Genomic DNA, 16,425 nt, shown 5'->3' on the forward strand with positions numbered 1-16,425 from the left:
TCCCTTAAATAAGATATGGTCATCCTACTTCATAGAGAATGCAAATAACACACAATTAAAAAACAAAATTATTTTTATATTTTAATTATGGATTCTTAACTATTGTTGTTAGAATTTTACATATATATAATAGAAAGTAAACCCTAGAGTTGGTATTAATTATCACAGATTTTAGAATTTCTCGAAATACCCAAAGGCATGATGACTGTTCTAAACTGTTTGATTTCCTATTTTAAAAACCATTATCATAATTATCAAATTCAATTGCTTCAAATTATACACACAATAGTATGGGTGCCAACCTCTAGGCGAGAAAGAGAGTTGTGGGTAGAGTGTTTATGGGCCAGTTGCACCTGGTGAAGAGTAATGAATTTAATGGTCAAAGGCCATCATCACGTTTTGTCTTTCTAACAAACAAAATTTAATGCACCACTGTTTCTCTCATTTGTCATTTTTACTACATCAAATTGGACTGAAAATTAATACTCCTTCAATGGACCACTGACTTGTCATGATTGTGTTTGGATGCATGATTTATTAATTTAAACCATACATATCTTTTGCTGATAATCATGTAAAATATAATCTTTTACATCACATGCATGTTAATTTAGTAAGAAATTAGCGTAAGAATCAATGTTGGCTTTATTTGAACTAAATATGCTAGACCAAATTTAGATTTTGATCACTTACAAGTTACAGGAAGGTATATACATGTTCATAATGCATGATTCATCATATTCTTAAAATTGTAAATCATAATACTTTAATATGAAATGAGAAAAACTTAAAAGATCACATTACTCTGTATGTAAATTCAAGTTTGATAGAGAAAATCTGTTAAATTTACACCAAATATTCTAATTCAAATTCTAAAAATTAAAAAAAACAAATTCATAACATAGATATCATTATGTACAAATACTTTTATGGTGACATAATAGATATAAATATCTAATATAGATTTAAAGTCATTTAAATATAAGTCACACCCGTAATAAATGTAATATATTTATTAACTTTTTTTTGAATAATTTTTTAAATAATTCATGCAGTATTGTTGTTAACAAATCTGCAATGGAAACTCAAATGGATCTCGAAAACCAAGAAAACAAACTCTCATTTTCCAAATTGTCCCTGCCTTAGAAGCAGCTAGAAAATGACACATCAACCCTATATTTAATGAGGCAGAAAATTATACTCTTACCCTTTATTTCATGTTGAGTCAAAAAACTTTGTATAAATAGCTGCTTCAGCCCCTTCCTTCCTCATCCATCTCATGGCACTATTACACCAACCTTTGTCAACCCTAGTAGCCATTTCTTCCAAAGCTTCCCTCTCACCCGCTTTCTGTCTTCTAACCATGGTTGAGTTAGTCAATCAACCACTGCTCCTCGTGTTCATGGCTCATCTGGTTCAAGGTTTGACTGAACCGAGCAAAATGTGAGACAAGTCATGGCGCTGTCCCTTCTGAGCTTCTTCTTGTAAAATTTTTTCTTTTTTTCTTTGAACTCCACGACAGCCGTTCGAGTTTTCTTGACCTTGCAAGCCCGTAGCCACACTCTAAGCCCTTCGTGAGGTTACAATTGCATGATGTCTAGTTAGGATTTGTGGATGTTCTTCTCTCGTCTATCCCTCCTGAGCTCTTTCTGTAATCTCAAGTGTTAGCTTTGTTTCTTGTATTTAAGTAGTTCCATGTTTGGAGTTTTGCTGTACCAAGAAAAGTGTAGAACATAAGTGACTTTTTGTTAAATATAAGAATGAGTAAATTGTTTCTGTGCAAATAGCTTAGATGGTCAATATTTGGTTCGTGTCCAAATATAATATAAGCATATATGTGTTTATGTGAACAGAATGTGAAATTTGCAGTACAGTTACAAATATTATGTGGAGAATATTGGCTAAGCGTTCCTTCCTTACTTGTAAACCTCGGTCTTTTTTTTTTTTTTTTTTGTTTCCAACACTTTCTAACAATGGTTTGAGTTTTTAAGTTTCATGCTTTTTTTTCTCTTCTATCATACTTTGTAGGGTCCAATTTTCAAAGCTGTGTGATCTGTAGTTCCTTCCAAAAGTAAAAGAAGTTTGTGATTATGTGAAGCAATAACCTAAACAACAAATGGTATACCAGCCTCTTTTCATATCTGAAAGCTAACGTTTAGGAAAGGTATTTTTTTCATATCTAATACTATGTAGAAGGGGTAATTATTTAGTAATTTTGGAATATAGACACGTGGTATTTCATAATATTATGATTGGTGGAGAAGGTGGATAGGTGAGATATTGTGTTAGATGATTGAAAAATATGATAGGACATATTGAATGATAATTGGTTAGATAGTATAACTCATAATACTCTGGAAATATTAAATAATTTTCCGTGTAAGAGTACTTGTTAATATGTAATTAATAATTATTTTATATTAAAACCTTTTTTTTTAGATGGTAATTTTATACTAAAACTTAATGAACTAATATCTTAATTTTTTATAATTATTAATCTACCCAATTAAATTTTTCTTTACAAGAAGCATACAAGAAGAAAAAATTGCATCACACAACAATATTAAGATTCCAATACAAACATAACAGAACAGGAAAACAGGTCATGCACTAGTCCAATCCTTACAGTTTCATTTCATCATATATCGTTGGTAATTTAGCCATAGAGAAAATTTATCTTACTATATAATTTGGCTGAAGTAGTCATCATCTGATTCATCGAAACAAAACTTCATAAATGATTTTCAGAAAGCCAGAAGATAATTTAAAAGTGTTATCTCAAGGCAAGTTTTTACAATTTTTTTTGTCAGTTTTTTTTTTTTTTTTGTTTCCGAGAAGAGAGAATGAACCATACCAAACACGCCAGATGGATCTCCTTTTGAAGCCAACTATCATCAATCCCACAATACACAATCATGGTACATGTGTGTGCAGGCAAGAGAGGTCCCCCAATTGAGCTTGCGAAGTACAAAGAGCTCAGTTAAAGAACTGCAAAGGCAAAGTACATTAATCAACATACAAATGCTACAAGCTTTGTCAAACCTTTTCTTTCTTGTAAACACTAATAATTATTAATTTTGCATAAAAAACTGCTTTGAAAAAACATACTAGTTTACCACTTCGATATTATTCCCTTTCCCAAGTCAAGATTCAATTTATCAACATATACAAAATAAGCATCAAGTGTTCAACAAGGGCTATCGCTCTTCCAGCATACGGCACAAATGAAGTAAGATCCAGCATCTTCATCAGTATCATCCAAAGACCTAAAAATTTCAAGTACCGTACATTTTGATGAATCGAAAATAGCTCAAGCAGAATACTACTAACATTATGATAAACAAACACTTTTGTTGCACTGCCACAACTCACGAGCAATGTATCATCTGTTTACTACTCTGAGACCCACAAAATTATTTTCATTTATATGGCCGCAAACAGTACTAATCTTAACAAATTACCCATAAAAAAACCCCTCTATGAACTGATTAAGTTTCCACTTACTTTTAAAAAAAACAAAAAAAAATAATCCAATCAACTAAAAAGAATAGTGCTTGTATACAACAAAAATGCTAAGAGATCCCGCCCCCTTTACTGAAATTTCTACCACTGAGTCTCACTGTGGAACTCACCCATTTGAGGGGTGGTAGGAATTTTGATAAAAAAATAGGAGCAGTAATATTGTTGTAGAAAGATGAGACCCGACAAACAACTTCTCAAAAAACAATTCAAGCCACCAAAGTGTGCTGCAATGTCAGCGTTTTGGCTAGTTCTTCACAAAACCTAAGAGAGACAACCAAAGACTAAAGCAAGAAACATCCCCCAACCCTTGTTTCTCTACAGCTGCATAGGAGACAGCTAGAAAGGATAGAAATGCCCACAGTTTATGGGGAAAAAATTGCAAACATGCAGAGCAGAAAAGAGTTACAGAGAGGATCCCTTGGCTGTCTAAGGGCAAAGGAGAATCCTCGTGGCAACATATTTGTAACATAATCAGTTTGGTTCATATGCACAAATTGAAGACCCTGGAGTACCAAGTTCAGAAACTCATCATCAGTCCTTTTTTCTTTGCCAAAGGATTAAAGATTTTATTGATCAGAACTCAAAAGGCCAATTGGCATACAATATTTCTGCAGTAATTCCATTCACCATGGAAGGTATTGTCCAATCCATATACCAGAAATCCCAACAGGAATAGCATCCTTAACACATTCGTGTGCTGCAACATTCCCCAAACAACAAATAAAATTAAAATCACAAGAGATAAACCAAGAATTTAGAAGAATGCAATCCTCAGCTACTATCCATTAGGATATTTCCATGCCTCTGTAATGACCAAATTACTAGCTATGCATTACTTTCCACCTGAATGCCGGTAAAGCCGCATTCCTTTGCTGAGATCAGAGCAAGTCTAATGGCTAGCACTTTGGCTATCCTTGGCGAAGAAATACGTTCAAGCTGCTGAACACATACCCCAACCACTCTACCCTCAGAATCTCGAGCAAACCTCTTTATACCCCCGCTATCCAGCATTATAGGAACGTGATTTGACACCACCCTCAGAGAAGAAAACTGTGCCACCTCTTAAAAATGCTCCTGCCAAGTTGTTGACACCAAGAACCGATGTGAGACATGGAAGGAGCTTCCTGAAAATTGCTCCATGCGAAAATCACCGCCTGCCAAAGGCAAATACACAAGCTCTAACTCAGTTATTAAAGCAGAAAACTCCCTCACAGCCCTATTAAGCAATGAGCAAACCTAATCTTTCCCCAGAACACCAACGAACATCCCAACTAGAAGAAATTTCTGACAGCTCCTCCCAAAATTCCTTTCTCAACTTATTCAACTCCAGGCCATAAACTGCAAAAAAAGGCCCATCCTCCACATTTTTAAATAAACAGGACAAAGCTTTTATCAAGATCACTCTACTCTAGCAAAGCTTTTCTCAACTCCTCACATTCCAGCTAGGCAGCTAATAATCTTAATCTTCATAGTAACTTGACGGGTTACCACTCCCATTCCCTTGCCACTCCCCTGCCCACCCTTGTTTCTCCCCTCGTAATTAATTGGTCAAAGCGAATTGTTCAACTCCCTCACCCCATTATCCCATTTCTCCACACTTCTAACAACTTTAGTCTGACCATTGGTCAATTATAAATATGGCCACAAATGGCATAAATAAGTGTTGGCCTAAGAAAAAACAATGAAGGAAAGAACCTAAACCTTAACCTGTTAAACCTTCACAAGTGGGAGAGATGATGGTGTGCACATGCTGGAAGGCAAAATATGGAGATTGATATCACAACATACAAATAACCAGGCCCATCAAAAAATTTAAAAGAAAGTGACAAATTTTGAATTTGGAAATGTTTAAAACTAGATATTGAAAACATTCTGGTGGCAACACTTCCAGCCCGTCTGTTGAATTCACTTTAGTCAACATAATAACATGAGTCATTTGCTATTCAACTGAATCTAACTGTAAAATAAGTTGAGAGAGTGATATTGAAAGAGTAAGCTCTGTGATTCAATATATTCAGAAACCAAATAGAGGCTCCATTATATAGGAGCTGTGTTACAAACATCATTATGATACAATTCAATATAATAATGAAAAGGAGGCCGAAAGGAGACGGGCGACCGAAAGCAGGAAAAGGAAAAGGAATCCTATCTATCTTTAGCTAGCTGTATGTCAATATATTATACATACATTAATAGTTTATACATACATTAATATATTAACATATTAACAGCCTCCCTCAAACTCGAGGAGGACAAACATCAACCAACTGGAGTTTGGAGACAAGGTCGACGAAGTGGCCAGGAGAATGAGCTTTGGTGAAGATATCAGCAGGTTGATCAACAGAAGAGATTGGATAGAGATGGACAATACCACGAGTGACGTGTTGACGAATAAAATAACAGTCAATCTCAACGTGCTTGGTGTGATCATGAAAAACATCATTGTGAGCAATTTGAAGAGCACTTTGATTGTCACAAAAGAGGGCAGTAGCGCCAGAGGGGGAAACACCCATGTCAGCAAAAAGCCAACGAAGCCAGAGAAGCTCCTGAGTAGTATCAGCAAGAGCACGGTATTCGGCCTCGATACTGGAACGAGCAGTAAGAGATTGTTTCTTGCTGCGCCAAGAAATAATTGAATCACCAAAGAAAAAGCAGAACCTGGTAGTAGAGCGGCGGTCAGTAGGATCCCCAGCCCAATCAGCATCGGAGAAAGCACGAAGCTGGAGAGAGGAGCAGGCGGAATAATGAAGACCATGAAACAAGGTACCTTTGAGATAGTGAAGGATACGAACTAATGCAGCATAATGAGGGGTACGAGGAACTGACATAAACTGGCTGACAATATGAACGACATAGGCAATATCAGGCCGAGTAATAGTGAGATAGACAAGGCTGCCAACCAGCTGACGATATAGGGTAGCATCAGAGAGAAGAGTGCCATCAAGAGGTGTAAGACGACTCTGAGGCTCCAGGGGAGTGGAGGCATTCTTGCAATCCATAAGACCAACGCGGGTGAGAAGATCAGAGGTATACTTAGCCTGAGAGAGAAAAGAACCCGTAGAATCATGGAAGATTTCAAGACCCAAGAAATAGCTGAGAGGACCAAGGTCTTTCATCTCGAAATGATGGCTAAGAAACTGTTTAAGGCGAAGAATACCATCGACATCATCACCGGTGATAATTATGTCATCCACATAAAGGAGAAGCAAGGTGATCCCTTGAGCAGTTTTCTGAATATAAAGAGCAGTATCATAAGAACTGGAGGTGAAACCACAATCATGAATAGTAGAGCTGAACTTGGCAAACCAAGCGCGCGAAGCTTGTTTGAGACCATATAAAGCATGCTGAAGTTTGCAGACTTTATGAGGTGGATAAGTAAACCCAGGGGGAGGTTGCATGTAGACCTCCTCAAGAAGAATACCATTAAGGAAAGCATTTTTCACGTCCATTTGATAAAGATCCCATTGTCGTGTGGTAGCAACCACAATCAGGCTGCGAACAGAGGTGAGACGAGCAACAGGAGCAAAGGTCTCCTCATAGTCAATACCATATTCTTAGTTGAAGTCTTTGGCAACAAGGCGGGCTTTGTAGCGCTCAATAGATCCATCAAAACAAGTTTTGATTTTGTATACCCATTTGCAGCCAATGGCAGTCTTGCCAGGAGGAAGATCAACAATGTCTCAAGTGTGAGTTTTGTCTAAAGCCTACAATTCATCAGTCATAGCATGCTGCTAAAGAGGATTAGAGCGAGCCTCACAATAGGAAGTAGGTTCATAAGTGGAAAAAGCAGTAGAACCAACAATAAAGTCACGAAGACGAGTAGAAGGTTGGATTACCCAGTGTGGTCGAGCAGGGGGAGGAAGAGCCAGAGGAAGAGACTCAACAGGAGGTGAGGAGCCCGAGGGAGCAAGAGCAGGACCATCAGAGCAAGCAGGTGCGTGAGAAAGACCAGTAGGCAAGGCGGTCTCGAGAGAGGCTGGCAGGGGCGGTGGAGTAAGCTCATCAGAAAATAGATCTGTGGAAGGGTTAGTAAAACACAGAGAGGGTGAGGGAACAGATAAGCGGAAAAGAGAGAGGAAAACATTTTGTGTTCCCAAAAGACCACATGACGAGAGATACAGAGGCGCTGGGAGAGAGGATCCCAACAACGATACCCCTTATGTTCAATACCATACCCCAAGAAGCAACAAAGGCGGGAACGGGGTTCAAGTTTGGTATGTTCATGAGGTTGGAGAAGAACAAAACATGCAGATCCAAAAACCCTAAGGTTGGTGTAAGGGGGACGGGTGCCATGCAAACGCTCATAGGGAGTGTGATTATGAATGACAGGTGTAGGGATACAATTGATAGTGTAAGCAACAGTGAGAGCTGCTTCGCCTCAAAAATTTTTCCGAACAAGAGGAAGAGAGAAGAAGGGCTCGAGTAGTGTCGAGAATATGCTGATGTTTCCGTTCAGCACATCCATTTTGTTGAGACGTACCTGGACAGGAACGATGAGGTTGAGTACCATGACTCTGAAGGAAGGAAAGAAAGTCAAAATCTTATATTCCATGGCATTGTCGGAGCGAAAAAGCTTAATAGTTTTAGAAAATTGGATTTTAACCATTGCAGCAAAATTGTAATAAAGTTGTTTGAGCTCAGAGCGATTTTTCATAAGAAACAACCATGTAAAACGGGAAAAATCATCTATAAAAACAACAAAATAGCGTGTGCCTCCCATAGTAGGAGTAGAAGAGGGGCCCCAAATATCAGAATGGATGAGATCAAATGATGCAAGAGAAACAGAGTCACTTTTATTAAATAATAAAGCAGGTTGTTTGGCAAGTTGACAGGACAAACAATCTAAAGTATCAGAACTTATAGGACCTAAATGACCACTAGAAATTAAAGACTTTAACCGACCAATAGAAAGATGGCCTAAACGACAGTGCCAAAGCTGAAAAGGAGATACAAGAGGAACAGTGGTAGGAGCTATGATCAGAGAAGAATCCAGAACATGGAGATAGATGAGTTCATAGAGATGGCCATGCTTACGGCCTATCCCAAGAGTCCGCCCCGTCCGAGGGTCCTGCACCAAACAACCAGTATGGGAAAAGGTAACAATTAGACCATGTTTACACAATTGACTAATGGAGATACGATTTAAAGTAAAAGCAGACATAAGATATATATGGGATAAAGATAAGTGAGAGGTGGAAACAGAACCAACATGACTTACAGACAGAAGAGACCCATCAACAGTATAGATAGAAGGAACACGAGGATTAGAAGAGAGAGTAGTAAAAATAGTAGGGTCAAAGATCATGTGATTACAACAAGCGGAGTCAAAGTACCAGGAAGTGTTACCTACGGTGACAGACAAAGCAGTAGATAGAGGAGTACCGAAAGTGGAGAGAAAATGTTGAAACATGGCTTCGACATCTGTTTGAGAGAAGATTGGAGTGGAAGGGTCTATAGGGACAGAGGAAGGTAAATCCTCTGAGGCAGCAGCAGCAGTGCATTGAACAGGCATTGGTTTAAACTGAGTCCCAGAACGGTGAGAGTTGCCTCGTGAAAAATTCCCGGTGGAAGAACCATTGCGAGAGGCACAGGCAGGATTACGGAAGCAATCTTGCTGGAGATGACCAGGGCCAGTTTTGTTACAAAACCGACAAAGGCGAACTGAACAATTAACCAAAAGATGAGTCGACGAAAGACTGCGATTTTGACAATAGTTACAGGTAGTTGACCTCTATGGTGAAGGTGGTGAAGGAGAACTCCGAATTTGGGGAGTAGCAAGAACAAAGTCCATAGGGTACGGATGGACAGTGCCAAACCTGGTTTCCTCTGACAGTAGTTCGAAAATTGCTTACTCAAGAGTGGGTAAAGGAGTGCGATGAAGGAGAGATGCGCGTACGGGCTCAAAATGGGGAGTGAAAGCCATGAGAAACTAAACCAAGCGCTGTTGGTCACGGTAAGTAGTAAACAAGGCAGCATTCTCAGTATGAGGCCATGGAGGTTCAGAAAGAGCGAGCTGATCCCAAACAGAATACATTTGGGAGAGGAAATCATTAGTGGTCTGAGTTGTATCTTGACGCATACGGTGAAGATGACTCAGAAGCTGATATTGGTGAGCAAGGCCAGTAGTTTGATAGCGTTCTTGTAAAAAATCCTAGATGGCCTTGGCTGGAGAGGAAACAGAGTCAAGTTGGAACCGACCAAACTGCAGGGTAATAGATGTAATAGAAGTATTGCGAAGCCAAGTGATGATCTGATAGTTTTTACTATCCCAATCTTCTAGTCGGTCGGCATATTTGGCAGCGGATTCCGTGGTCTCTTGGATAGGTTTGCACACATCCCCAGTGATGATGCGCCAAAGTTTCTTTCCTTTGAGGAAGCCAGACATGGCTTGTGCCCATAAGACATAATTAGTCCCGGCAAGAACAACGGAACATAGGGTGGTTAGAGGAGTCCGGGTGATCCATGAGGGAAAAACAGCACAATCGAGGTAGAATCTGAAAAACCGAGGGTAACAGCGAATGCAGAAGGGCAAAATTAGGGGGGAACCGGTCTGAACCGCCCAGAAAAGTCCAAAAATAGGGCTGAACCGGCCTTGGGAAGTTTCTGAGCCGGTTTGAGCTGAACTAGCTATAGCCAAAGGCAAGCCGAAGGCGAAGGTGTTGTGCAAGCGGCTTGCGCGTGAGAGCGACGCGGCTTGTGCGTGAGAGCGGCGCGGCTTGCGTGTGTGGCGAGAGCAGCAAGAGGGCGCAGCTTGTGCATGTGGCGAGAGCGGCGCGAGTGAGTGGGGCGCACGGGGAGCGGCTTCTGGACGCGTGTAGCGCATGTGACGTTGAAGGCGGAAGGGGTGACGCGCCGGCGAGAAATTGGGTCCGTGAGGGCGCGTTAAGGAAGATCTGAGGATGCCGTTGGTGGCGTTGGAATCGTGAGAGGATTCCAAACACGTTGGTAGGTAGTGTGAAAATTTTTTGAGAACAAAAAAAGATCTAATCAGTGATGAAACATAGAGAGCTACCAGAAAATGTGAATGTTTCTGGTTAATGAGCTATATATTTGAAGCTCTGATACCATGTAAAATAAGTTGAGAGAGTGATATTGAAAGAGTAAGCTCTGTGATTCAATATATTCAGAAACCAGATAAAGGCTCCATTATATAGGAGCTGTGTTACAAACATCATTATGATACAATTCAATATAATAATGAAAAGGAGGCCGAAAGGAGACGGGCGACCGAAAGCAGGAAAAGGAAAAGGAATCCTATCTATCTTTAGCTAGCTGTATGTCAATATATTATACATACATTAATAGTTTGTACATACATTAATATATTAACATATTAACACTAACCACATAGCAGTATAGAGTAAAAATCAAATAGCAACAGTATAGATCTATAGCATACGATTATTTTCCACAACTATGGCAATCGAAGCTTCATTTATTTTCTTGGTAAAAAGTTGCAAAAGTACCGGTTCGCTGGCATGGTTTTATTGATTTCTTAAGAAGTATTGCCAAATTGAACATTTTCCCCTATCATTTTAGTCAGAAACCACAAGCACCAACAAAGCACAATCAAGCATACACAGGCTCGTCCACTAACAATCAGATTATAATTGTGTTTTGCACCTTCAATTTTTTTTACTATATTTGGTCTCATAAATCAATAAGCTTAATTCGAGTGTGTAAAACATAGAACATATGATCATAGACTTCATTTTCCTAGTTTTCTACATATTCTTTCTCAACAAACAAACACAATTTTAGGTACAACCGTATCGAAAATCACTGTATAAACGACCATTGAATAGAATAAATTATTAACCAACCTTGTCGAGTTCGGCCCGCTAGTGCATTTGCTTCTCTGATTCGTGTGCTTCAATAAACCAGTACTGTAGTCGCATCCAAATTGTTTGATGAAATGGCGAAACCATAGCGTGTGGCCTACCCCTTTTTTTTTTTTTTTTTTTTTTTTTTTTTTTTTTTATTTATAATTTTTTGGTGGCAACTTTTAACGTATTTTTTAAAAGAAAATTTATTGGAAAGTCGTATTTTGGGAACTTTTGTACCATTTGGTCCTATATTTGGAATATTTGATTGGCAAACCCTTATTAGGTGTAATTTGTGACCAGAAAGTCCCTTTTCAATTATAGATGGGTATTAATCAGACAGATATACCTTTACTAATTAATTGAGAATGTTAATTTGTTTTTGGAATACGTGATCACACAATTGGAGGGAAGGGGTGATATTCTGTTGATGAAGGGGTTGATAACGTAACGGGTATAATATAATACTCTAAAAAAATTAAAAATGCTTTAGTATGTTTTTTTCAAATGTGACAACGTGGGGTATAATGTGACACTTAAAAAAAAACTAAAAACTTATTAGTGTATTTTTTTTTCTAAATACGACAACGTAGCCCAAATGTGACAACGTAACGAGTATGATATGACATTCTAAAAAAATTAAAAACTCATTAGTGTACTTTTTTTAAATGTGACAACGTGACGGGTATGATGTAACATTCTAAAAAAATTAAAAATGAGTACTTACATGTATATCCTAATAAGTGGACTTGTCTAATAGGTTCTATAGGAAAAATTTGTCATAAAAAAAGTTACTAATTGTAAGTTTTCGCGACAATTTATAAAAATCATAATAAAAAAAGTCACTAATTGTCAATTTTTAGCGACGTATGTGAAAAATTGTCACAAAAAAAATATTTTTAGCGACAATTTTATCAAAACTTATTTTCAATAGGACTTGATGAGAATTAAATCTAACTATTAGGACATATTGATAGCTTACCCAATTAATAAAAATTCATTAGTATATTTTTTCCAAATATGACAATGTGACAAGTATAATGTGACATTCCAAAAAAATTAAAAACTCATTAGTGTAATTTTTTCAAATGTTATAACGTGACGGGTATGATGTGACATTCCAAAAAAACTAAAAATTTATTAGTGTACTTTTTCTAAATGTGATAACGTAGCGGGTATGATGTGATATTCCAAAGAAATTAAAAACTCATTAGTATACTTTTTTCAAATGTGATAATGTGACGGGTATGATGTGATACTCTAAAAAAAAAAAAACTCATTAATGTACATTTTCTAAATGTGATAACGTAATGGGTATAATAAGAAATGTATGTGTAGCATTGTATATGTTTCGTAAGTGATGTGTTATTTTATTGGTTATTTTGATTGTGGGTTTTCAATATTGTAAATATGGATTGTGTGTGCACCGCGTACTGAATCTAGGGGACCACACATTTGAGTAATGGACGTTGTTGTGGTTGTATTAGTGGCGTGTGGGGGTAGGGTATAGAAAATTATGTTCTAATAGTGACATGGTGTTCCGTGTACCCTTACATGATGTCACTCACATCAGAAAAGATACACCATATGCATGTGGCATGTTCACACCCCTACATTTCCAACTCAAACATTCTAAACAACTAAATACTTACTACGCTTTTTTAAGGGACGTGGAAAACACACACCCTTATCCCCAAAATTAAATACACAATTGTTGACAATGGTTTCATCAATGACAAATTAGTAAACAAATAGCCCAAAGACTACACGGTTAACAAGAAAACCTTTAGGACCATATGGATCACAAGATCAAAATATAGGATTTATTGGTCAATTCTTCTTTTTTAAATCCTCATTTGGATGAAATATATTAACAAAATATATTTTTTAAATATAATTCAAAATTATTTTCAAAACTTCTTTTTTGTTTTTTTTTTTTAAAATTTATTGTTATTATTCAATCAATTAATCACTTTTTTTCCCATCTCTCCTCTCACATCTATATAATAAAGTATGATGTTTTTTGAATCTTGAACATATTTTTGTCCTACTAGGACATTTGGATGGCTCAGATCTGTTCAAATTATAAAACAATGGTTGAGATATATTTTTCAAAAAATATCCTATATGTACATTTTCTACTTTCCCGCTTCTCTTTCTTACTTTTTTCTTTTCTCACCCATCATTTCATGATCCCACATTCCTCCCTCTTTTCTTTTTCAACTCCGATTCGTAGCTCGAATTCGGAGGCTCGAATTCGGAGAAGAAGAAGAAGAAGAGAAGAAGAAGAAGGAAGGAGGAGGAAGAAGGAGAACTGGAAGGGAGGGGGCCATCAAAATCAGGCTGGAGGAGACGAGGCCGGAGGCGGGGCTGCGCGGGGCTGCGACGAGCTGCGGCGGGGCTACGACGATTGGAGCTGCTGCGAGGATCGGCGGCGGTAGAGGCACATGAGGGGCCCTTCTCTCCTCTCCTCTCTCTTTCTCCCTCTCTCCTCTTCTTCTCCTCTATTCTTCTCTTGTCTTCAACGAAGAGGAACAAGAAAAGAAAGAAAGAAAAGGAAGAGAAAGAAAATGAAGAAAAAGAAAAGAAAAAAAAAGAATCGCAAAACGACGTCGTTTTGCGATTTGAGCCAAAATCGGGCCACTTTTTTCGAGCTGCCAGTCATTTTTCTTTCTTTGTATTCTTTTATTTTCTCCCATTTTTATTTTTCTCTCTACTTGTTTATTTTTTTTATTTTCTCCTTTATGTTTACTTATTTGTATTCACACCGTACCTTCAAGTTTGGGCATATACTAGTTCTCTCATGTTATATACATCAATCAGAGCATCTCCAATGGTATTTGCTATAATAACACTGCCATTACTATAATTTGACAATGAATAGTAGTAAATTATCAAATTATAGCGATGGTGTTCCAATAGTCACATGTTATTTTGGCAAATCTCAATAAAATTTCTCTCTAACTACAACAAAATGTACCTTTGGCAACTAAAATTGGTGACTAAAAAAATTTAGTCACCAAAAGATTTGGAATTGGCGACCAAAAATTTTTTAGTCGGCAAAAGTACAATATTTAGCTACTAATTTTTTTTAGTCGAGGTATATTGATAATTGGTGACTAAAAAAAATTTAGTCACTAAAAATAAAAGAATTGGCGACAAAAAGAATATTTTAGTCGCCGTATATTGAGTTTTGGCTACTAAAACAATTTAGTCGCTAAATGTAAAATAAAAAAATTATTTTTTATCTTTGACAACCAAAAGTTTGGTCGTCAAAAACATATTTTTAGTCGCCGTATATTGAGTTTTGGCTACTAAAACAATTTAGTCACCGAATGTAAAATAAAAAATTATTTTTTATCTTTGGCGACCAAAAGTTTGGTCGCCAAAAACTTATTTTCAACGATAAAAAAATATTTTAGTCGCCAACAAACTAAAATATTTGAAGGGAGACATTTCAAATTTTAGAGGGATTTATAAAATTAATTGACGTCTAAAAATATTTAGTCACTAATGGTGTAATATATATATATTTGGTTTCCAAACCCAAACTAAAACCTCTGTCTCTCTTTCTTCAGTGTCTCTCTCTCTTTTTCTCCCTCTACCTCTCCCTCTTTGCTGTTCCTCTCCCCTCCCTTGCGGTCGCTGGCAACTGGAGCATCGATTCACCGCATTGTTGGTCACCGAGGCCTAAGATCCATCACCCAAGGAAGCTCAATTGGCGACTCCTCCCTCACAGCTCCTCGCATTGCAAAGTTTTTATCTCCCTCTCTCTAATCGACTGATATATATATATATATATATATATAATAATAATAATCTCTACACCGATTGTGAGATCAATTATTGTTGCTTAAATATATCGATCTGAGCCATCGTTGGTTTTAATTTCTCAGAGAATCGTTCTGATTGCCTATTACATGTTTGTTTATATGCCAAGCTCAAGTTGAAGTTCTCCCTGAAACTACCTACCCAAACTTCCCATAGATTTGATTTTGGACACTGTGGAGAAATGGTTTGGAAATACTCCAGATCCTGTAAGACGTTCTTGATTCTCTGATTGCCACCTTAAAAAGGATGAACACTCCGGTCGGGAGTGCCGGAATTAGCACTCCGATGGACAAGTTAGTATATGCTCTCAGTTTGCCTCTATCTCAAGTTATTTAATCTATTCTCATATACCTTTGTTTGGTTGATGTTCCTCTTATTTATACTAGTATTTGGTCCTAGGGGTCGGGCCCACTCTTGATCCAATGCATAATCGCTTATTCGACCTTTTTGTTGTATCCCAATTCTTACTTGACTCCTTGTATGGCTGATTGCAAGGCTGATTTAAATATTTGGCTTCAGGACCCCTCAAGATAGAGCCGAATCATCTTTGTCCTGATTTTCCTTCAAATAAATTTGGCTTTCCTTAGTATATAATTATTCGCCCCCCACAATTTCCCCCCAAACATCTAATTAACGCCAATTAGTCGGCATGTTTGGTTCTAAACCTGGAAAGTCAAAAATACGGTGCTTACACTCCTTCCAATATTGAAGCGTCAGAACGTCCACGCTTTTAGAAATCATTATAATTTTTGGCCCCTTCGTACGCGTCGTTCATTTAATGCGATTTGAAACTGTATTGTTCCTTCGAATGTATTTTTTTTTAATACGCAAGGCTTCTTGGTTGCCTCTCAACATCTCTTTTTCATTTCACGACCTCTGCAACTTTTATCCGTTCCCCATTGTCCTCTCTGCTCCTTGTAAGTTCTTCTCTTCTTCATTCCAACTTCCATTTTTTGTTTGTTTTTAGTTTAGAGTACTTTCTATTCTGGCTCGGATGACAAAACATTTAAAAGCCCTTTTTTCTGCAGATCATGTTTCCGCTTTTCGATGCCATTTTTCTATTCCTGACGACGTCCATCTGTCACTCGTGGCAGAGAGCGTAGTTGCAATAGAGAGGACCGATGCGAGTACGATCATCTTTCCTCTCCTGTCAATCACTGAGGGCGGAGTCCGTTTCCCTCTTCACTCATTTTTTAGGGTCGTCATTCACTATTAGGGTCTATTCCCCTCTCAACCTAACGTAAACTTT

The 16,425-nt window shown here is 37.6% G+C and overlaps 1 long non-coding RNA gene across 2 annotated transcripts; it reads right to left on the reverse strand.

The window, feature by feature from the left end:
* Positions 1–1,571: 1,571 nt before the first annotated feature.
* LOC145797260 (uncharacterized) lies at positions 1,572–11,475 on the reverse strand. 2 transcript variants are annotated; one of them, XR_014338583.1, is made up of 4 exons: positions 11,346–11,475; positions 3,117–4,676; positions 2,855–2,988; positions 1,572–1,710 (listed from the first exon to the last, which is right to left on the reverse strand). It is a non-coding gene; the product is annotated as an uncharacterized LOC145797260 (long non-coding RNA). The 2 variants fall into 2 exon arrangements; XR_014338582.1 differs by having other exon boundaries at positions 3,109–4,676.
* Between the last annotated feature and the right edge of the window lie 4,950 nt (positions 11,476–16,425).

This window comes from Camellia sinensis, chromosome 8 (genome assembly GCF_055761805.1).
Source record: "Camellia sinensis isolate YWXY chromosome 8, ASM5576180v1, whole genome shotgun sequence".
Lineage (NCBI taxonomy): Eukaryota > Viridiplantae > Streptophyta > Magnoliopsida > Ericales > Theaceae > Camellia > Camellia sinensis.